The sequence below is a fragment of the Zootermopsis nevadensis genome, unplaced genomic scaffold (genome assembly GCF_977971745.1).
Source record: "Zootermopsis nevadensis isolate Lab colony 2312 unplaced genomic scaffold, Znev_1.0 Znev_ptg000011l, whole genome shotgun sequence".
Taxonomy (NCBI): domain Eukaryota; kingdom Metazoa; phylum Arthropoda; class Insecta; order Blattodea; family Termopsidae; genus Zootermopsis; species Zootermopsis nevadensis.
The window spans coordinates 9,126,497-9,149,958 of record NW_028259143.1 but is presented as its reverse complement, the minus strand read 5'-3'; the positions used below and the strand labels follow the sequence as shown (position 1 = coordinate 9,149,958).

Sequence of the window (23,462 nt, the reverse complement as noted above, 5' to 3'; positions counted from 1 at the left end):
GTAATTTTTTTCATATTATACGTACTACGCAAAATAAATTACGTGCTATGAGTGTATTATTTCAAAATAAAGAATTGTCAATAATGGGAAGAATACGTATGAAATTATAATTTAAAAAGTAGATGGATGGTGAAGAAATGATAATATGGAGTGTGTAAAGGAAACGTTCGAAACAGTATGTATATCTAATGGGAATGGGAGGCAGATAGCCAAAAATAATATATAAATGGACACCCATCAACCAATAGGATGGGAGTAAGAACACGGACGTTTGGGAAGAAGGCGTTCTGCAAGCATGACTTGTAGACGATGCACAAGGCTGACAGAAGTTGCGTCTTGGGAAGCCAAGGTGGCGAAAAGCTGCATAAATGGTACATATTAAAATGCTTACTACATGCTATAATAAATTTGAATTCAAATGTTAAGAAAGCAGTTCAATAACATATTAATCTCATTACTAGAAAATGTTTCAAGAGCACCAACTCTAAGTAAACAGTCTAACGTTTTGCATTATAAATACGTATAATATGTTTTATAGAGTAGATATAAACATTTCAGTTTCATTCATTAACATTATCATCTGTAAAAATTCTTCTTCTATTCAACAAATACTTTATGATTACTTAACAGAATTTAACTTAGATTACATTGACCACTACTAAACTGAAGATGTTCTATACAGTAGGTTCATTTTCGGAAATCAGAATGAGTATATATACTAGCAACATCTGGCATGGACCCAAAATAATCGTGTAACATTGTAAAAGAGAAACTTGGAGTCTGAAGAACTCAGACGTTTCTACAAATCTTTCATGAATGTCCACGTGGATGAAAAATTAATCAACGTTGCGGACAGGACTGGAACGAACATGTGGCGCAACATTTGTACGGGCGCCAGAATTGCTTCACATATATCAATTTTAGCTAAGGAAATATATCAGTAACGGGTGGAGTTACTGTGTGGCCTGCCGTAACGCTAAGTAACAATTTGCTGGATTATATGAACTGAGAGACAGAAATTCTTATTTCATACCAAATATGCCATAACATTTATCAGCAGAAAATATTTTATTTTCTGACTTATTTAACGACGTCAATAACCCAGACTTCATAACGTCCAATGACAAGATAATCTACGCATTATTAATTTAAAAGGATATAGAAGGAAGCGGCCGTGGCCTAATTTAAGGCCGCTAATATTCAGAAATTTTCCTTAAGGGGATGGAAATAAACACGAACAACTCAACCCGAATAGGCAGATTCCGGGCCGGGTTTTGAACGCCGAATACGAAGCAGGGGTATTCGTCAGGGTTTTGATGCTGTGTGGTCTTGTAGAAGGTTGCCAAAATTCCCTTCGAAACGTTGTTAATCACCGAGTTCACCAAAGAAGATCATTTTACTCTGAAGATGGAAGTGATACGTTCCGCCTAAATGTTAGTAACCACATACAAGGTCACATGGCGTCACAACACGGAAGATCACAATGGATGTCTTCGCCGACGAAAGAATCTCAAATTCTGGACATGTCGCATAAATTCGCTTCACGCCTGCGCTGTCTAGGAAATTAATCTTATTGTACTGTATATTGTCTATATATTACAGATGAACTATTAGTCAGTGATGAGAATATCAGAGTGTTTCTTCTTCTTCTTCTTCTTCTTCTTGTTCACTTCATGATATTCAAGTCCGTTCCAACTTCGCGTATTGATTCCACTTTTTCCTAGTTCTAAACTTGTCTCGGCGTCATTTCAGTTTATCCTCTTAGATGAAATTGCGTATAGTTTCGTTTTCATCTGTTCTCCTTTGTAGCGATTATAATTTCGATTCCTTCCTCATATCTTGTTTTAATATGGTTTAGTCTAGTAAAGCCATTAACAGTTTTCACACAACACATCTTTGCCGATTTCATATTATTTATGTCCCCTGTTTAAATTTTTCAAGATTTACTTTCAATCAACAAATCGATACTGACACAACTTTATAAAATCTCAGCTGTTTATTTTCTTTAGTCAGTATGTTACTTAGTAAGATACCACATATATCATAGTCATTGAGCATATCATATATGCCAGTGTCTAAAGTATACATATTATCACTTCATATTTATATGAAATAATATTTATTCTAATACATCACTATAAAAATGATTCTTACCGTGTATAAATTACGAACATAGTGAACTATATACTCCTCAACATGCCGCATAGATCTGGTTTTCCGCGACGCCGTGGTTAGATTTTAATTAAGATTAAAATATCTTTTAATTACAATACAGACACCAGTGACGATATTACTAGATCCAAACTAAAGGCCGGAAAAACTATTTTTTAATACAGTACACATTTCATGAAGTTACATGATCACCTCGCATAATTCGACGCTAAATGAACTTTGTAGTTGATACATGTTTGATAACCCATCACTCGAATTCGAAATACAATTAAAAGAGAATATTGTTTATTCTATATGTAGGGCCTGTATTTAAACAAAATATTGAATGTAATGTTATCATATATTATCATATGGAAAGTTTATCTTTATTTTTAAATTATATACGTATATTTGATTTTTCGCTTCGAAAAATAAAAGCAAATTCATCTCAAGTTGCGTGCAGAAACGCGAGTTAAGTCTTCATATGAGTTGTCCATTATCGCTATTTGATTTGGTATACAAATAATATTCCAAAAGTATAACATTTAATAAAAATCCGTTCAGGGATACGAGTTTTTACATACTAGCAGACAGACGGACAGAAAGTCATGTTAATGCTAACTGGTCATGTTTGCAACTTTTTGTTGTGAACGCTCCAAGAGCTATTTTTATTTACCTTTTACCTGTGCAATATTCATGTTCTCTTCCTGGAAGAACTGATTGGCTGTGTATAAAACGTACAGAACCAGACCAAGATAATGCTATGCAGTACCAACATGGCGTACGCACTTTCGTGTCTGTCTGACGCCTGTTTGTCACGCTATGTAACCCATAAATATCTGTTGTATTGTGAGACTTGAGGTTCTCACAGCGGTGAGTATGAAGATTTCCGTCTTCTGGGTTGTTGCACTGTGTAGTCTGGTTGATGTTAACCAACGTTTCAGAGGTCATACTGCCTCCGTCATCAGGGCGATGAATATTCTACACAGCGCAACAACCCAGAAGACGGAAATCTTCATCTGTTGTATTACCAGCTCCTGGAGATTTAACAAACTTATACGTAAAATATACCAGTTTATGGTTTTTAAAACCAGAAATCGCTTCATGAAAGATAATTTTTCTTATTCCTCTGTAGAGGGGGAGAGGGTTTAAGAACCAAAGTCTATGCAGTTATATTTGTTTAAGTTTTTATAATCCGATAGGAGGAAAAATGTAATTTAAATGATGGGTTCTATAGGTCGAAAAAGATAAGGCATGGATGAGTCAGGGAGTTGATGAAGAGAAGCAGTGCTTGATAATCGTGTCTTAAGCCGGGTTTTACACGCGAAACTGACACGAACATGTGACCATCCCTTATAACAGATCACGATACGCCACGCACTCAGTGGGGTGAGATCATTCACCTCAGGTTTTGAGGGCTGAGTCAGTGAGAGCATAAATAGAGAAAGCTGTCACTATGTATGAGCTTTGTGTCTGGTCTCAGGATCGATTCTCGTGTGAATAAGGCAAATAGATTGGTAATTAACTGCAGGTCTAATATATTAAATACAATCCAAGAACAAAAGAACAAACGAATAAACAAATAAAAGAGAAATGAAAGCAGCGGGAGACATTACGTTTAACGGAAATTGTGGGAAAAATAAATTTTCGCTTATGCTCGTCCATCAGGTAAAGGGAGAGTGGAGAAGGTAGAACGATGAGAAGGAAGCAAGGAGAAAAGTTGGGTAAGATATTACTGCATCCGATTAGAATTTTTACATTAACCTTAGAAGAGCGGAGTTTGATAAAATTTTGATTTTATCATGGGGGAGGGGCTACTTCAGGGCAGAAATTTATTATAGTATTTCGAGGACTGTTTGAGAAGCTTGTAGTCCAACGTGGAATTTGGGAACCAACTCACAATTTACTCTGAAACTGAGGGAAAACACAGAAATACTTGATGGAGTTGACAGGTTGCATTTACTTCCGGACACACACTGATCAATTACAGTTTCGTGCTTTTCAGACAAGCATTTAGATGAGACATACATCACTGAAGACATAAAACGTATCGCGGCTTGATTCTGAATTGTTTTATGTAGCGGCGTAAAACAGAGGTGCGAAAATAATAAAGAAAACAAAGGCTGAGGAGAGGAATGAAGATAGGACGAAGAAATGGAGGGAAAGGTAAGGAAACACTGGAGAAATGAGACACAGGAAAACAGATTGAGAAGTAAAAATGGAAATAAACGAGACAGAGGAATGGCGGTAAGACAGACATTTTCTGTACACCTATCTCTTTGCCTTTAAATCTCTGTTTCTTCCTTATATGTGAACCCAAATTTCCGACGTTTTAATGTACATCAAGTACAAAAAATTACAGTTGAACGAAAGTAATCAAATAAGTTTGTATACTCTGATTACTTTTTTAATGAAGCAGGCAAAGATGATTTCGTGTGGCGAGTTGACACAGTAGAATTTAATTATTTAGACGGTTTTTCGCAGTGGCCATTAATCTCGTGGTTTCCGAGAGAGTAGCATTTCCACAGGCTGTAAGCAGACCCGAATTTTCATTTGATACTTAGAAGTTTCATTGAATTAAGTTTGTTCAATGCATAACAAGGCCTTAAGGTATTTTATCCAGGCATTATTCCCACCTGGGGCGAATTCATATTTATCATACAGGTTAAAAACTAACTTTCTCTACCATTTATCTTACAGTGCTGACTTGATATGATGGTACGGGACAAATTACTTGAAGAATAATGACTCTCTTGAGCGTATTCCGCACAGCAGAACTAAACTCACTGCAAAGCATTCTTCTCTCAAACGCATGGAAGCAGTACAAACAACATTTTTGGACTATTCTCTTGTAGAGATGCGAACGGAGATTTATGTTTTATTTACAGCTCACACATCACCATTAAAACTAAATAATTATGACCTAAATATTCCACTGCGTACGTTGTATTAAGCACACGTATCTGACATGAAATGTTATAGCTGATTCTTGATTTGTTCAACGACACTTTCTCTACTCTGTACTATTATAATAGCTTAAAATGGCACATATAATTTGGAAATTAGGTGAAATAGAGCGATGGTGACCTATTAGTTCGGCATTTTATTTTAGGGACTTAGGAAAATTACGACAAACTCAGTCAGAATAGTGAACTTACAAGCCAAGATTTGGACCTGGGATATGTTCAGCCCGAAGCAGGATCGCTAGCCCAACATCGACGTTACTGACACAGGGCCAGTGATTCATGTACGTAACTTAAGACAAATAGTTTACAGAATCAACAAATGAATCTTGTTGAATCGCAAGATACAAAATTCGTTTCAATTTCTTAAATGTGACTTATTCTGGAATGTGTTCAAATATTCCGTACTATATTCAACTGGAAGCTTATCCATAACAGACGCCGAACTTACCAAACTATCCGCAATTTTTGAAAAAGAATATAATTAAGTATTTAATGAAGACCCAAAAAAGATGGCACTGCTAACAGTTACAATCATTTATCTTAATTTATCTTTCTTTCTGGCATCATGTCATATTAGCAGTTAGTTAGCGTCAAAGCCGAGAGTCTTAAATAAATATGCCTACACGTGTTAATATTTTGATTAAGATGTCTTAAATGCTATGATGCAAAAGACAAATCGACAGAGCACGAAAAAAAAATGTGCGTGCGTGCGCATTTTTACAAACGTCTTTGACGTCTTCGAATTTCCAGTCGCAATTCTCCATCCACCCACTGTCCTCCCACCATCCCTTCTGCCACTGCATTATGCATTCCCTCCATTCTTTTAACGCTGTCCTCCCCTCTTCCTTCTTCAGAAACTATCCACCTAAGCACATGTCTGGCCCATTTCTTGTTGTTATTCTTTTAACGTAGACCTATCAGAACCAAATTAATTTTTATTGAATCCTAAACACAATTCTGTAAACTAAAATACCGTCTACTTATATGATTTTGGGTCTTTATTTTATTCATTTTCTTGTTGAAATTGTAGCTGTTGTTAAAGTATGGAAAGTTATCCCTATATTACCATTTCAAAGCCTACTGGTACATATGCGTCTTGCGTGCTTGATAATCTGTAAGTCTCCAACCTTTTGTGTTTCTTATTTTCAACGTTGGCAGTATTAAGTATCACATTCGTAATGGCGAAATGTTTTTTTCTAGGCGATACTGAATAACTTATTAAATTATAACAGTGTTCGCAATGCTGCTGCGCGAAGCCATTGTGGTTAGGTTAGGTTCGGTTCGGTTATGTTTGGGTTGGGTTTGGTTAGGTTGAGTTGAGTTGAGATGGTTTGGGTCGGGTTGAGTTTAGTTATGTTGTGTTTAATTAGAATTATATTTGGTTTGTTTATGTAACTTAATCGATATACGTATCTCGGCGAATGGCGGTGTCACATTTTCCGTCGCTACGCCTGGCGTCGGTTTGGTAGGTTTTTGTATTAATCCCAAGGTTTATCTTTTCTATAATACGAACCATCTGTATGCACCGTAACGCTCGTCGTCGATTTGCCAGAGTCGTTTTGCATGGCGTCCTGAGGCTTCTATTAGCTTCATTTGTGTTTTGGAGTTGGCGTCACAATGCTGAGCGTCGGTTTTCCTAGAATCGTGCAGTTTCACATCCCAACGCCCTTACTGGTCTCTTTTGAAATTATGAGCCGTCGCGAAGCAAAGAGTTGTTTTGTCAGAGTCGTGTCATATGTCTTCCTATTCTCATGTTTGCTATCGATGGCGTCTTCTGTCGACGTCTGAGCGCTGAGCGTCAGTTTGCCAGTAGAGAACAGATCATTCTAGTGTAGATGGATGTAGGCCAAATCTCGGATGCGTGACCACTATGACACCTACAATTTTCATGTTACTGCTTTAGGCAGGACATGTAAACAAATTAAAGAAAGATGTAATGATATCGAAAGGCGGAATTTTTTGAAAACGTGAAACAGGAAAAGGTCACTAATATTTTATTGTAAGATGAAAGTAGAAAGGGCTAGAGATGAATATGTAGTTTGTTGTGCAAGGAAAGCGAGAAGTGGGCTAGCAAGGTTTATGTTGGGTATTTGGAAGCTGAGAGGGATGAAGAAGGGATTTGTGAAAGGAAGATTTCCCTCATGGAGTAAAGAGGAAGATGCTTTGCATGTACTATTAAAATACCCAGAAACGAGGAAGTTGAGGGAACACCTACTCAGCAGAAAATGGCTGGTAGTCAATGAAGAAATAGCCTACAAGAAAATAATAAATTGTACCAATACCTTAGAATTAACAAAATATATGAAGTTATCTGTATAAAGTTAGATGGTTGAATAGAATTAAGAAACTATAATTATATTAGAGAGTAGAAATATAGAACTATGAATTACAACTGTGGTCTTTCAAAGGTCACAGCCTCTGTAAAGAGATCTAAACGCAATAAATAAATAAATTAAAATTATTGTGATAGTTTTTTGCCCACACAAATTACTGTGTAGAATATTTAAATTCTCACCATGCGGTTCCGATTTCACAGTACAGATGGCAGATCCAGCTTTGGAAAATAAATTTATGTTCATATCATTTTTATTCCTGAAATATTTTCTTGATCATAAATTTATAAGAAATTTTTACAGACTTGGATGGTGAATACTATTAAAGCGAATCTTAAAGAAATGAGATTGGAAAAGTGAGTAAGTATGTATAGGAGACAACTGTGATCTATCCTTAAATATGTTCCTGGCATTCACCTGAGAGGGTTAAGGCAGACCACGAAAATCCCCAGAGTCTAAAATTAAAACCTGGTATTGCCAATAGGAAATGTATGTATGTATCCCAAATCTAGTAGGTGCTGAAATATTTACATGCGTTAATTATAGGTCAGGTATGATACGTAATGAAATACGATTTTCTGTGCTGGAGTCTGCTGAATTATTACAGTTATGACGTACTGCTATTTCAACATACTTTATTATAGAAACAAGACATCAGATTGGCGGATGTATGTATATATATATATATATATATATATATATGTATCTTCTGTCATAATTTTTCTCATTGTTGCTTTTTTCAGCTTATATCAACCTGACTTGAAAGTTCGTGTTCTCCTTTACTTTTGATATCTTCACAGATAATCGACATACTGTAACCGCTCATCTGGAAGTAGTTAGGTTTTGTTAGTTTTTCTTTTGTGTGTGTTTCCAGTTTTCAAAACCTTTGTGTAAGATTCTAGCACCACCTGCAGAGAACAAGGGTGGACTTCAGCCCTAAGAGCTAGAAGTCATGTTTAGGCCATCTGGGTAACAATCCGATTTCGACTCCGTCTACGACAGACAAAGAAGTGCCTTTAGGAGCAAGTGTGGAGGATCATGTTGGGCGGTCCGTGAGAGGTCTCTCTCTGACAGCGGGGGGTGCTTCGCACCAAGCCCGGGACCCAGGCGCCGAAGAAAATTAGGGTAGAGACTCACTCTTGTTTGAAGTCGCGATAGCGGAGGTTCTAGGACATACTGGAGACTGTATATTGTATAGAAATAAATAGTAGTGCCTTCCAACTTCAATCCGAATCATTATTGGCTGGTGTGATCAGGCCGTTAACACGACCTGAGACAAGAGCTACATCCCGACTAGCTAGCTAGCCCTTAACAATCCTACACCCTGATAAGGCAGCTGTTACGAGGCCACGAGCAGTGGACGGTTACAATACATTTTATTCGAAATCAAAACCTGATGAAGGTGAATAAATAAATAAATAGTTTTGGTTGTTGACATGGGTGCTCTTTGGACAACAGATTCCAAAATGGCCAAAATTAAAGACGGACAACAACAGATCAAACTTTTGTCGTCCGAATAAAAGTGATTCTAATATAAACTTTTCTTCCACTTTATTATAAATTTCCGAAGCTCTGTCAACATTTAGTGTGATAGACTACATACAAAATTGTACTTGAGACATCGAAAAAAGTGATTAGCCGAAGTGAACGGAATTATCATTTAAGGCTTATACTTTAGTAGTAGGAGTCAAAGTATACCAAAGTATATTGAGTCCCACGCACAACGCCGCTTATACTAAAGGCAGGCAGACATAATGCGCTTTATTTCAGCTGCGTCTCTCTCAACATAAAACTGAATGTGTGTAGAATGAAAATAAACTGATAGGTTGAAAGCGAGGTTTACATTACCGCAGAACGCAAAGAAAATGAATCAAAGGAACACAAGTAAAAAAAAAAACCCAGCGAATCTGAGCATAAATATAAGAAGATATTTTCACTTCATACACAGTTACAGAGCTGTAGTTATTTGCATGTAGGATTTGTAGTGCCGATAAGGTAATAGTCCAACCACGGGTGTTAATAAACCAGTTTAATTTATGTTATTGTTTTATACGAAATATGCTGCACATATTATTGTAGGAATTGGCAGATATTTGACCTAACATCACATACGAATTCAACGCAGTATGTGGCAACTTCAATTAATCTTTCGATCATATTACAAAAAAAAAACAGTGTGCGTTCTATGAATTTGTGAATAACATAAAAATCTACACACTCTGTATGAAATGTATTTTATTTTCAACTCTTTAAAGCCCTATGGTAACTATATGCACCACCTGCTTTAATAACCACTTATTCTGCATGTGGTATTTATGGATTTCGTACGATTGACTGTAAACAAGGTTTAGTTAGTTAAACAGCATTAACCAGATGATCTTTGTAATTCTTAAAATTAATTACACGCACAAAAATACTGGAGTTGTCACGTACTAACTGAAATTAATTTATGTTTCCTGCATATGACTTGCGATGTAGTTACTGAAAACTTTTTTACGATTCCAGCGTATCATGACAAACGTTTTCCATGACGACGCTCAAAACTAGATACGATCTCGTGATTCCATGAGTCCTTGTCTGATTCTAAGCCGTATGAAAATGATGACTCAAACTGGCATAAAAAGTAAATGACAGCTTAAACGGAGGTTATATCTCCAGAATAATCAACGCAGTGCATGCATATGAATCGTTCATTCAGATAGCAGATTTGCTCTCGTTATGAAAATGTTGGAACACAAGAAACGTGTTTTCGTTTGTTCAACCCAAGCTTACAAACAAATCCTAACTCGACAGTTACTAAAGCTAATGTAAAATTAGGAATAATCTTTCGCTCCCCACTGTCCTCTTAAAACTTGAAGTTAAACTGTACCCTTAGAATGAATTACTTATGGATTATTTATTATATATGATTTCAAGCTTTATTATAGATTATATTTTGCTTTATTCAATATCAAATTTACGAGCTACAATGGATGATTTGCAGTGCATGATAAATTTGAGAGAACATATCTAAACTAACATGGATTATAGAATTAAATGAGGTTCTTTGTTACTCCGACCGAAAAACCTTTGTAAAGAAGGAATCATTCCACTGATTCATGGACTGAACTTCTGAAGAGCGTTTACCAGTGTGTAAGACGTCATACTAATTTTACTGCCAATTATTTTGTATGTGGTGATTAATGCACTTTACATTTTGTGTGTGTTAAACGTAGCCACTCAACCTAAGAAAAGGACAATATACACTGAGGGTGTCTAAAACAGGGTGAGAATAAGATTTAGACTTAATATGGAGGAACAGGAGGGTAAGAAAATTATGCAATTAGTAGTTTTACAATTTGTAGCATTCACCTAATATTATTAGCGTAATGAAATCAGAAAACATGAGATGGAAAGCGAATCACAGTACAAATTTTTACAAAATACCAGTCGGAAAATCTGAAAGCAAGAGACCACTTGTGAAGAATAAGTATACATATGAGGTTAGGTAACACAGGTAAGGTAATAGTTAAATAATATTCGAGCTTATGGGTAGGATTCGTGTGGTTTATGGCATGGGCCAGTAGCGGGATCTTCTAAAAAATTACCAGTAATAAAATAATAAAATCAGGAGCGATTATTAGCTTTATAAGGAGAACTCTGTTCCGTGAAGTTTAAAACGATCACCGCTTCCTTCCACATCCTCACTCAACCTTTTATTCACTAATTGTCATACCAGTCAACACAATAACTTCAGACCTCTGTAACAAAGGCTTGAGTCAAACGTAATTCCTATTGATGCCTTTAAAAATCACCAAAAATATAGGACCAAACTATGATAATGAAAGCAATGTCAACATATTATAGCCTATAGCACAGCTCTCTTTACTTATGTTTCGTGTATCCGCAGAAGTAAATGGAGTGAGATTTGCTCTGTGTGTTGTATATAAGTCAGTCATGTTGTATATGAATTTACTGTTATTTCAGCTTGTATGTGGGGAGGAAACGTAGCGTATAAATTTGTGAAGTCATACGACGTGTTGCCAGGAAACATATAAACCAGCCTAGCGAATTTATTTTCAGAATCAACAAAGTTCTTTCTAAATGCGTTTTAAATTGTAAAATCACGACAGATATCCAACATCAGCTGTGAGAATTGAAAATTCAAACACTAGTTTTTAATGGAGGATTAAGTGGGCACTATTTTCATAGATGTCGTCTTTATCTTACAGGAACGAATTAATTTTGCACTGACATAACATTTATTCCCTCTGTACCCTGTGAAATATATTAAATTCCTAGTATACGTTGATAAATTATTTATATTGTAACCCCCGACAAAATTACTATGATAAAAACTCTATGTTAAGAAGATGACAGGCAGCTGGTAAAAATAATATTTTAAGGAAGACGATGAATAATTAAATGTTTGCAAAATCCCGCTACTGAAGCCTATTTTGAGCCACTGAAATTCAGTTCACAACTTTACTTTTAAGATCCATTTTAAAATTGTCCACCCAAGTGATACATTTGTTTAAGGTTTTCAGACTACAATTTTATGCGTGCTACATGGCCCACTTTCTTTATTTTCCTTAATTTGATCCTCTTAAGAATATTTGGCAAAGGGTGCAAATTATAAAGCTGTTAATTATGTAACTTTCTCCATTATCCTATAAATGTACGTCCCTTGAGTCCAAGTATCCTTCTCAGCACTTTGATCTCAGAGTTAATCAATCAACATATTTTATTCACTGGATTCCTACAGTCGAATAAGTATTATTTACTGCATGATAGTAAGTATTTCCAATATTCAACCTGTTAGAAAATATAATTTTGCTAAGACAATCATCGGATATGGAATGCAATACACAAGTCGAGGGGAATCCGATTATGTTGGAGATAAATTGAAATAAACTGGTTCACTGTAAAATCCAGTGTCAGTCTTTTGTTTTGGTGGTATAGATCCTGCAAACTCTAATAAAATAAGTTATATTGCCTGCTTAATTAGTTAACCCATTTATATTTTTAAGACGTAATCCCACAGAGGGAAATGTGTTTATACTGTAGCAGTTCCGCCATGCTATGTCAGAGAGTTGAATAAGGTTATACCTTATTCAAAACTGTGTAGGCATCTTTCATGTTAGTGTTACTGATAAAATATCGATGTTTGTATTCTGAAACTATGCTTTGCCTCGGCCATTTTGAACATGTCTTGCATTATAAAGTTTATATTGTGAAATTCAACAAGACATTCATTTGTGTGAAAGTAGAGTTCAGTTTCCTGTAACAAGACTTTGCAGTGAAACCTGCTAAATGTGAAATGACGATAAAGAAAATTTTAACTTATAAGCTGAAATAACTCACTCAGTATAATAGCTACTGTAGCCTAGCCTATGGGCTAAATTCCCTGCCAGGTTAGGACTTCTGTCTTCGGCACATCTTCCATAACACCTATTCAGCTTCTTACTGAGTGAGGATTGAAGTTTCTTCCTCGGGGATAAAGCTAAATTTAAGAAAGTGTGGAGCTATACCTCCACCACCCCATACGCATTCATGGCATTATAATTTCTAGGACATATTTCAGTCGTCATGATTCATCATTGAGATGATCTCACTCAAATTACCCCTTCAGATTTAACTTCCCCATACCTGACAATGGAAACAACCAATTTATGACACGTTACAATTTAAGAAAAACCAAAATGATGGTCAAGGTTCACGAAATTATAATTAATCACGAAATTTTTACTTCTATTAGAAGCAAGAGGAATTTATGTGCGCTACAGCTGTGGTTTAATTCCTTCAGCTACCAGAGTATAAAAATATTTGCGAGTAGTTTAATTTATAGATTACATCCCTAGTATTATATGAAAAATGTCTAAGTATAAAACTGACGCTTTCCCTTATCGATGACTCAAAATCCAACTGAATCCAGGTCACACCTCCATGAAATCAAAGCAAATTTAAACAACTTATTAATATTTTCTTGCTGTAACCAAAACACAGATCACGGTGAGCTTTCTGGTAAATGCCTCTGTAAAAACCTGAAGCCAGCCAAAGCTTCTAGTGAGAACCAACACCCTGTTTAAAACCCGCAGATCATACTATACGTGTTTGCATTGCAGTATATTTTAAACAAGATACCTGGACCTTCAGCGAATAAACACGACACCACACGTGTTTACGTATAACAATACCAGCGCGTGCCTTTATCTAGGTACGTCCAATGTGATACACTGTCTACACACAAACTTTCATCCCAAAACCTCGCCCCTATATACCACCAGCTCCCGTTTCACAAAATATATCAAACCACTTCAAGGCACGTTATCTACAGTAGGGTTTACAAATAATAATCTCGTTTGCCAACAAAAATTACTTGAATATTTCCAGTCTAACGGTGAGCTAATTTGTTACTTTATTTAATAACATTGTATCAACATAATGCATTCTACAGAATTGAATGCCAGTATTATTAGGAATGATGAATGGTAATTTCGTTATATAAATAGGCCGTGGCTTATTTTACGTTTATATTATATATGATCGCATTAAGTAATGTATCAATGAACTTATATTCGAAATAATACATTACATCTCAAATTTATTAGTGTCCAGAAGCCTGATAGACACAGAGTTTCGAGATCCAAAACCCCGACTAAAGATCCACGAAGGTCGGACAGTCGTACATCCTATGGGAGGCGACATAACAGTATAGCGCACCATTGAGAACACGATAATAGTAGGGAATCACTCGTAATCTGAGAAAACCCTATTTTAGTGCTATTATATGTACCGTGCTGGTATTGAACCAGGGCCTTAAAGGTGAGAAGCCGGGGTCTAATAGCTCGCGCTATATAACTCTGCTGAAAGTTATATTTTGATTTTCATGAACGAGAAATAACTACACGGCCAGTATGAAGACTGTCAGATTAACAGAAACATTCCAAGCATTAGATTTTATTCAAATGTTTAAAACCGATTTTTTAAAAAAATCTAACATATATTATCTTTAAATAGTCTGAATTCAATGGGACGACAGAACTAAGGCAGTTCCGATTCAACACTGTGCATTGTCAATATTGGGCAAAGTGTTGTCTGTGTTTACTTCCAGGAATTGGTTCATTTGGCACGAAGCATCAATATCAAACAATTGTATATGTGTAAGTGTACACAAAACAGAGTGCCCACAGCCAAGTGGCAAAGCCGAGAGAGGGAGGTATTCAGATGTACGTTTGTTTCCATAGCCTTCAAGTCGCACGCCCCCTATATTACGCATGAGCAGAGCCTGATCTCATATTGTAGTTGTGGAACAATACACTGTTTTGATACTGAACCAGTCTGACTACATGATAGAGTCCAGTTTCAAAACAAATGAAACACAAAGAAAGCTTTTGGTAGATGAAACCATTATATTATTTACGTTTATAACATTTTATTTCTATAAAGATGTGGACATAGCACAGTAATTCAGAATAAACTCCAGTGGAGTATTCATGTTGGTATCATAACATACATTTTGGTTTCATGAAAATCAAAATATGTCTAGACCAGTTTGATGGTTAATAGCTTTTTCAAAATAAATTTATTCCACCGAGTCAGTAAATCAGAATAACAATTTATACAACGATCCCGATAGAACATTTCTTTAGTAGAATATTCACACCTATTACAAAAGAGGTAGCAGGAGGAGATTCTCTACCAATTATTATCATGACGTGTAAAATCGAAGGATATAGAATGAGTAGCGTTTGTAGCACGCATGAGATACGAAAATAACGTATATAATGTTAGTCGGAAAGTCTAATGGAAAGAAATAACCCAGTAGACCTGGTAATAGATAAATTGATAACATTAAACTGAATCTTGACATTCTTTAGAAATTGAATGGATTCATCTGTCGTGCATCGTAGACTCTTGTGCAGGCGGTAATGAATACTCGAGTTACATGAAAGACGGTGAATTTCTTGAGTAGATGAGCGACTATTAGCTTCACAAGAATAACTCTGCAAAGGATGAATCAATATAAATGAGACATAGGTTTTTAAACACTTATACTGTGTGATGGAGGAATGGAAGACACAAGAGATATATGGCACATGCCATTCAATTTAACTTCGTGTTCTGCAGGCACACCGCCAACGTTTGAGTGAAATTTACCGTAGCTCCTCTCAACTTTTGGAACAATTAAACAGACAGTATATCTAACAACAATTTTAATTAGAGGTGCACACAATTTCGGTCTCATTTTTTAAACACATAACTTTAAAATTACACCAGTAAATATATTTACCTCGTTTAACGCCATATTATTTATTTGTGATTAATGACTGTATATTAACATAACTGATATCTATTTTCGAATTTAAACCTAATGTAAAGTTCCAACAAGGCTACCGTAAATAGTCTCATGCATGAACCCTGCGAGCGAATAAATAATTGATTAGGGTAGCAAAGTTTGTCCTCTGCAAATGTTTGAATAGCAATTTAAATAGTTTGGAAGGATTTCTGTTTCTACATAAATGTGTGTTTCAGTAAGAAACCGTCAACTTACTCTTTCTGTTGAACACTTTAAAATATGTCATACACATTATTCTAAATCCGTTTACTCTACCCCAATAATCTGTCACAAATAATTTTCAAGACAAAGCAAGCTGATTCACAGATCTACACAAATGTAACGCTGAAAAGATAAACATCGAACCTAGGTCAGATTATCGATAACCCTGAGTCTTTTCGAAGTAGTTGTCAGTATCTTCAAATAGGACAGAATTAATTTTCGGAAAATTTCATAAATGTGTATGTTATATTACACGCGGCTTTACAATTTTAGAATACCGACACTTTAATTCTTGCAAAATTTAGAGAACCTGTTGCCATATAAAATTACATGACGCATATTTAAAGGTAACGAGTAGGAATTTTCATGGCTGTCATGTTTCGCTTACATTAGTATATACAGATCGATATAGATAGTAGGTTATGTAAAGACGTAGTATCAACTGTAGCTATTATTTAGAACTGAATAACGTAAAAGGGTAACGTTCGTTAAACCTGAAGAAATTTGAAAGAAAGTAATCATGACATAATTCAAAGCACTATCTCAGCACTGGCCTGGAGGCGATGAGAAAAGCCATGAAACCATCAGTCAAGGCAGTCAGATCCCATCATAGATTGGAACCAAGATTCTCCTGAATACAAGTCACAACCTTGGCCTCTTGGGCTAACTTGCTCGCTTACTAATGACAGGAATTTTAATAAGTCGATGTTTCGATGTAAGACGAAGACCGTAGACTATAAGCAAAACATTCATTACGAGCTTTAAATAATATTTCATTTCATTCAAAAGAGTCAATAGGAAAACAAAGATAGGTTTACGTTTTACACAGAAGTCCGTTTTTCTGCTGTCTGAACTATTTGATACATAGTCGCTTGCAGGCCTCCAGTGACAAGATCGATGAAACATATATCGATACTGAATTACGAGTGGGGAAATTTAATGAGAAATGCTTAGATTACAAGTGAACAGAATCAGTCGACTGTCTTCCTAACTTTGGCTAGAATAATTCAAAAACTATAAGAAACAGTAAACTCCACGCCAAAACACTAAAGGGATGTTCATAATTTAAACGAGAACACGTCGTTTATAAGAACACGCTATTCTCAACTACTTGAGGTCATATATCGTCTGAGCAGTTTATGTTGAAATATGAGGTTTTAGGTTTGGTATGGAGTTAGGGCTGTTACCTGCTACGGACAAGGCTCTTATTGATCGTTTACCTAAAATAGATATCTCTGAACTGGATGGACCGTATTCAAAATTTAGCTAATGCCGTCAACAGAAAGTAAACGGACACTGTCAGATAAATTTCTTGTTTCCACTTCATTTCCGAATTAATCACGAATGTCCACAATTATTAATAATCAAAAGACAGTAAAACTTTATATGCAGGTGGTCATAAAAGAGTAGTATTAAAGTGGGTCTTAGAGAAAGGGGACGAATTGGATTCAAATGCCTTCGCCTAGAGAAAGGGGATGAACTGGATTAAAATGGCTTCGACTAGAGAAATGGGATGAATTGGATTCAAATGTCTTCGACTAGAGAAAGGGGATGAACTGGATTAAAATGGCTTCGACTAGAGAAATGGGATGAATTGGATTCAAATGTCTTCGACTAGAGAAAGCGGATGAACTGGATTAAAATGGCTTCGTTTAGAGAATGGGATGAATTGGATTCAAATGTCTTCGACTAGAGAAATGGAATGAATTGGATTAAAATGGCTTCACCTACAGAAAGGGGATGAACTGGATTCAAATGTCTTCGACTAGAGAAATGGAATGAATTGGATTAAAATGGCTTCGCCTAGAGAAAGGGGATGAACTGGATTCAAATGTCTTCGACTAGAGAAATGGAATGAATTGGATTAAAATGGCTTCGCCTAGAGAAAGGGGATGAATTGGATTCAAATGGCTCCGTTTAGAGAAATGGGATGAATTGGATTCAAATGTCTTCGACTAGAGAAATGGGATGAATTGGATTAAAATGGCTTCGCCTAGAGAAAGGGGATGAATTGGATTCAAATGGCTCCGTTTAGAGAAATGGGATGAATTGGATTCAAATGGCTTCGCCTAGAGAAAGGGGATGAATTGGATTCAAATGGCTCCGTTTAGAGAAAGGGGATAAATTGGATTCAAATGGCTTCGGATGAGTCAAATGACCCGTTTCCTGAGTACGATAATTAATTTCCGCAGAATGCTTCTTCATCTGACTAGTAACTTTTATTACGAAGTTTAGCGATTAGTTGATTCACAATGATACGCAATTATACCTTACAAACATGTAATCTGTTTCATATACAAATCCTGTTGAATAACAAAACATTTGTTTAATAAAATGGTATTCGAAATGTTAACACCCTTTCCCTCCCCACGGTTTAACAAGTATTCAATATGTGTTTACACATTTTTCACACATGTTATTACAGAAATATTTGTGGTCATCTGTTTCGCCCCTCTGTGCTTTGTACAAAACACAACTTTCTGTGTTTACCATTATGCACAGTTGCTGGTCTGTGTTTGCAGTTGTACAAGTGCGGACCAGCATCTTTAAATCCAATGCTGTGGGGCAGTCAAACAAGCTGGCTTGTTGGCAGGCGATTTACTTTAAAGGAAGTTTCTGAAACACTGATTATTAAGGTTCATGTACACAAATAGCTCTCACTTCTCTTCATAGTTTTTATCTACGCACAATGCAAATTTATCCTCCAGTAATGAATGAATTAACATAATATGCGTGCGTATACGTGTGAGTAATTCCAAGTCCCAAAACAAAACTTTCTACCATTTAAAACTAATTATACTTCAACAATGATAGGTTCAATCAATCCTCATACTCAACAGAGGGTAACACGTTTGAAGCTTTGCAAATTCAGCAGTTTTGTGTTTGTTCAAATCTGTATTTGGCGTCCATCCAATTCATAGGTACAGTCATTTATAAATGTCATTCACTGCAGTCATTATTCAATTTCTATTCTAGTTCTCACAATGTAAAAATTAATCGACCGACCATGTTCAAATGACATCAGATACGGCCTCTGCATTTATGGTCTAACCTGTTGATTCAGCTGCCACTGATAGATGCACGTCAGCTTAGATTTAATCCACACTTCAGTGGAGTTTTGCTGTTTGTTGCAGTTTTCCCAAAATATTATAGTATTCATCAGAATATTAGGTGCATAATTTTTCCATTACTTTATTTAAAGGTACAGTATAAAATCAATAACAAAATATCAACTGTATTGGAAAATTTTAAATTTGTTTCATTACGCCCTATTACAGTTACAATGGTACCATTTGCACTAGAAGTACAAAATACATAGTCATTAAATAGTTCATGTCCACTGCTGTGAAAAAGTGTTTAAACTAGGAAGTGGTTAAAAATCCCTACGCAATCACACGGTCTATAAAGTAATAGTGATAATTTAGTATCAATAAAAATGAAGGCTATGTTTGTCCGAAACGTCGGTATCTACCTACAAGTCTACGCGGCGTTACAACACAGAAGTTCAACATCGACTATCTTTACAGCGGTGAGAACCAAAAACGTCGCACTGTAGATGCACGTAATTTATTTCATTTCAGTCTACTCGAAATATATGTCTACATGCTCATATATTTTGTATAAAAAAATAACGAACTGTCATTAGAAATATGGCTATCCAAAACAAGCCTGTAACAATATAGCAAGACCGCTACCAAAAAGTATATTTAAACTTTTATATTACTGTTAATAATTTCTTATTACTCTCCATGTGTTACAATATCGATAATGATTTAGTATTGAACAGAAAGTAGCACTTTATTAAGGAAGCCCCCGATTAAAACATAACCTACCCTGATATTTGCTTCTATTTTCCTCAGAATCTCAGTCGAATTTCGAGATAGCGTCTTAAAACATAAATGTAATTTCCCATCACACCCTCTTAATTTCTGATTCGTTAGGTTACGTAATTGGTTTAATAAAACCTTCATAGTTGATAACCAAACAATTATGTAATTTGGAGGAAATATGAACTGGGACAGACTTGTTCTGCAGCAAAGAACGTATAGAAAAAAATACAGAACAAGCAGGATCAAGTGCACAGAAGCACGAAAGTACTTTGGAGGCCATGAATACGCAGTTTATTTCGAGATTAGAACTAGAGCAGAAGTGCCACTCCATATCCTCCACGTAATGCTGGAATGTTGGTTGAGATGGAAGTCTGGCGACAGACATGCAACCAGCACATCACATACCAGTAGTCATGGAGACTAATGATTTACGGTCATTAGCAAGGGCATGTCCCAGCTGTTACCGATGACATTCTACCCCTGCTGCCCATGTTCGGCGTGTCGATGCGAACGAGGTGGACAGAGATGGAGAGGAATACGTCTGCGCCGTCTCCTTCCTGCGTCAAAAGCCGATCGTCTGTTTTCAATGTTACAGGGAAATTCTCCCTCCCTTGTACTGCCAACACCACACATTCTCGTGCATGTCCCTCATACCTTAGTGTCATGGGCATTAAACATTTCCATGTCTTGATTGGACTGCAGATGAAATTATCACGAGAAATTTCTGAAAAACTCGAGATTCCGTTAAAATTAGTTACGAAGCAAAACGGTACTTCTGGTAACTCTGTAGTTACAGCTAAAATAAAGGCAAGCCTACAAAACGTAGTGATCAGAGTATTTATAAGTGGAAGGTACTAATATTGATTTCGTCTGTCAGATGAGGAAACTAAAATTAAGAAATCCACCTTTAGAACAATTTTTGGCTCGCCTATATGTTCTTTACGAAAGTGTATCATTAAACTGATGCAAATTCTTTAATATTTTTCTTCGTGTACTCATTTGAACATTTTTAAAAACACAACGCGTTTCGGAAGCCAGATCTGCTTCCTTCATCAGATGAAACGATGCAACCTAGCTGTTTCCAATTGACCTAACTGATTAGATTGCGTTTAATCTGATAAAGGCCCGCCAATGGTCCCTATAACGAACCAAACTAATCCAATCCACGACCTCCAACCATATTTATTTAATACCCATTTTAATATTATTCTCTCATGAACGCCTACGTCTTACGTGAGGTTTTTCACTTCAGGCATTCAGACCATAATTGTTTACGAATTTCTAATTTATCCCCACATGCTACGTTCCCTACCCATCTTATCCACCTTGATCTGGTCATCCCAATCATGTGTGATAAACAGTACAAGTTATGTGTCTTCTCGTTATGGAGTTTTCTTCAGTTACTTCTTTCCTCTTAAACACAAATAAATAATAAGCCTATAAGAAAACAAAGAGCAATTTTATAGTCTCAAAAGCCTCGAGCAGCCGTGTAGAACTGAAATATTCCACTAGAACCGAGAGAATGGCAGTATAATTCATAGAAATCAATTGTGAGCATATCACAGCCGCATTCACAATGCGACGATACGTCCGAAGAGACCGAAGACATATCTCGCATATTGCCTGCTGGTTCGTACCAGTTTCGCGCTGCATCTCGTAAACGGTTGAAGGCATGCGACTGATAGATGTGCTCTAAATAACCGCTCGACAGACTGCACAGTAGGCCTATAGGATTTAGGTATTCGAAATCAACCAATATTCATCGCATATTATACTGAGAAAGGGATATAATCCAACCCTGCCTAATCGCAATAGTAAATTCATACGGAATTACGTGAGATTCCAGGGTCTCACGGCGGCGAGTACAAAAGTGGTTGTCTTCTGGTATGTTCCGCAGTCCAGTCTGGTAGAAGTTTCCAGATGTTTCAGATGGCTTTATGTCTCCATCAACAGGGTGATAAGTGCTTATCGCCGTGATAATGAACGTTAGCACATTTAAAAACACATAAAAATCACGCCGTTGTAAATTTTGTAAAATAGAAAATGGTTTTACTCTGTTACCAGTCAAGTGTCGGTTCAGAGATAAAGCTTCTAACGTAAGTCCATGATAATGGGCTGGTTGATCAGGGCGATCCTGATTGATGATGGTGGCAGCAAGGACTTCTGAAACACAAACTTTGACCAGACTACACGGCACGACAACCATCTTCTGAAAGAGAAGAGCTCATGGCGATGGATTAGGCATTCTGGACAAAGATGGGCAGAGGAAGTCCAGCCGAGATTAATAATTCCATACAAGTCAGATCCTCTGTGTCATGTAGCTGCCTTTATGCGACGGAACCGTGGGTGTTGGGAGGGGGGTGGCGTCAGTGAAGCCGTCGACAGCGCGAGAATGTTGAATTCCAAACGCTGGATAGTCACAACAAGTGTACATGATGGACATTTAAAAAAAACCACATTCAAATGAATACAAAAGAGGAAACAGAAGGGAAAAATATCCCTTTGTTATTCACATTTATGATGCATATTGGCGTGTGAAACAAAGTGGGATGAAACTAAAATGACTCCAGGCGTCGGCTGAAGACTGGACAGAATTATTCGTGGGAAGAATACTAAGGACCCTAGGTTATAGCACGTCTATTATCTAACTTTAACATCACAGAATCATCAAATCAAAGAGGGTTCAGACATGGTGAGCCTATGTACGGAGAATACAATAAACGATGCAGAATTTTAATTGAAAAAATGCACGGAAATACACCCGATAGTAGATTTTAATATAATAGTAAAATGGTATTTCAAGAAAAATGGCGTGATAGTATTTCGGACCTCTCAGAAGATCCATTAACGGGCTAATGTGTAGAGAGTAATGGAATCTGAGTTCCAAGAATGGTTGAAAATTTGACCAAAATATAGCTGTAACTTTATTAGTAAAGGTCGTCAAATGGCTGTGTATTTTCACATACAAATAAAAAAATAAGACATCTTCTATAACAACTGAAATTGACTGTTAAATAAATAGGTTATAACATATAACATATAATTGAAATGTAAGAACTGAGCTGATTTCTTAAAGCTATTTTTCTCATACTTATGGCACTGCCCTGACTAAAGGAGTGCCAAAAGCAAATAGCGTTAAGATACACAAATCCTTCGTTAATATCATTAAAACAACTCCACGAAGCAGAGGCATTTTGAGAAGATATTATTCTCTGAGTTGCGTAAGAAATTATTTTAACCCAAGAGTTTATTACAGTGTGCACGTTACATCAGCGGACCCACATGAACCATTCCACAGTCTCACGCCCTACTGGTCCGATATCAATTTTAATGTTATCCTTATACCAAGCGGTCTTTCCCCTTCAACTCTTTGGAGAGAGGAATGTGAATTATGAAACTCTCCATTATTTAGCTTCCTCCAACGTCCTGTTACTTTCTCTCTCTCCCTCACTCTCTCTCAGATTAAAAATTTTCCTCAACACTCAGTTTTAAAACAAATTTCTAACCAACATAAAACAAGTAACACATGGCTACATTTTTGTATGTTGTAAACATTACGTTTTTTTATAAGTAAGGGGAATACAAAAGATAAGTAAATCAATGATAAGTAGATAATAAATCGTGAAAATACGGCGTACAATAA

The 23,462-nt window shown here is 36.3% G+C and overlaps 2 protein-coding genes across 9 annotated transcripts in view; one reads left to right on the top strand and one right to left on the bottom strand.

Annotated features, from left to right (window-relative positions):
- Nucleotides 1-23,462, bottom strand: part of csul (protein arginine N-methyltransferase 5) — a 546,076-nt gene that overhangs the window by 166,696 nt on the left and 355,918 nt on the right. The window lies entirely within an intron of this gene.
- Nucleotides 1-23,462, top strand: part of LOC110836151 (uncharacterized) — a 321,064-nt gene that overhangs the window by 54,498 nt on the left and 243,104 nt on the right. The window contains exon 1 of one of the 5 annotated variants that reach the window (XM_087347247.1): nucleotides 4,294-4,317. The exons of the other annotated variants lie outside the window; for them this stretch is intronic. The gene's annotated coding sequence lies outside the window, so the exon portion shown is untranslated. Of the gene's footprint in view, nucleotides 1-4,293; nucleotides 4,318-23,462 lie in introns of those variants that run through there. 5 annotated transcript variants of the gene reach the window in all.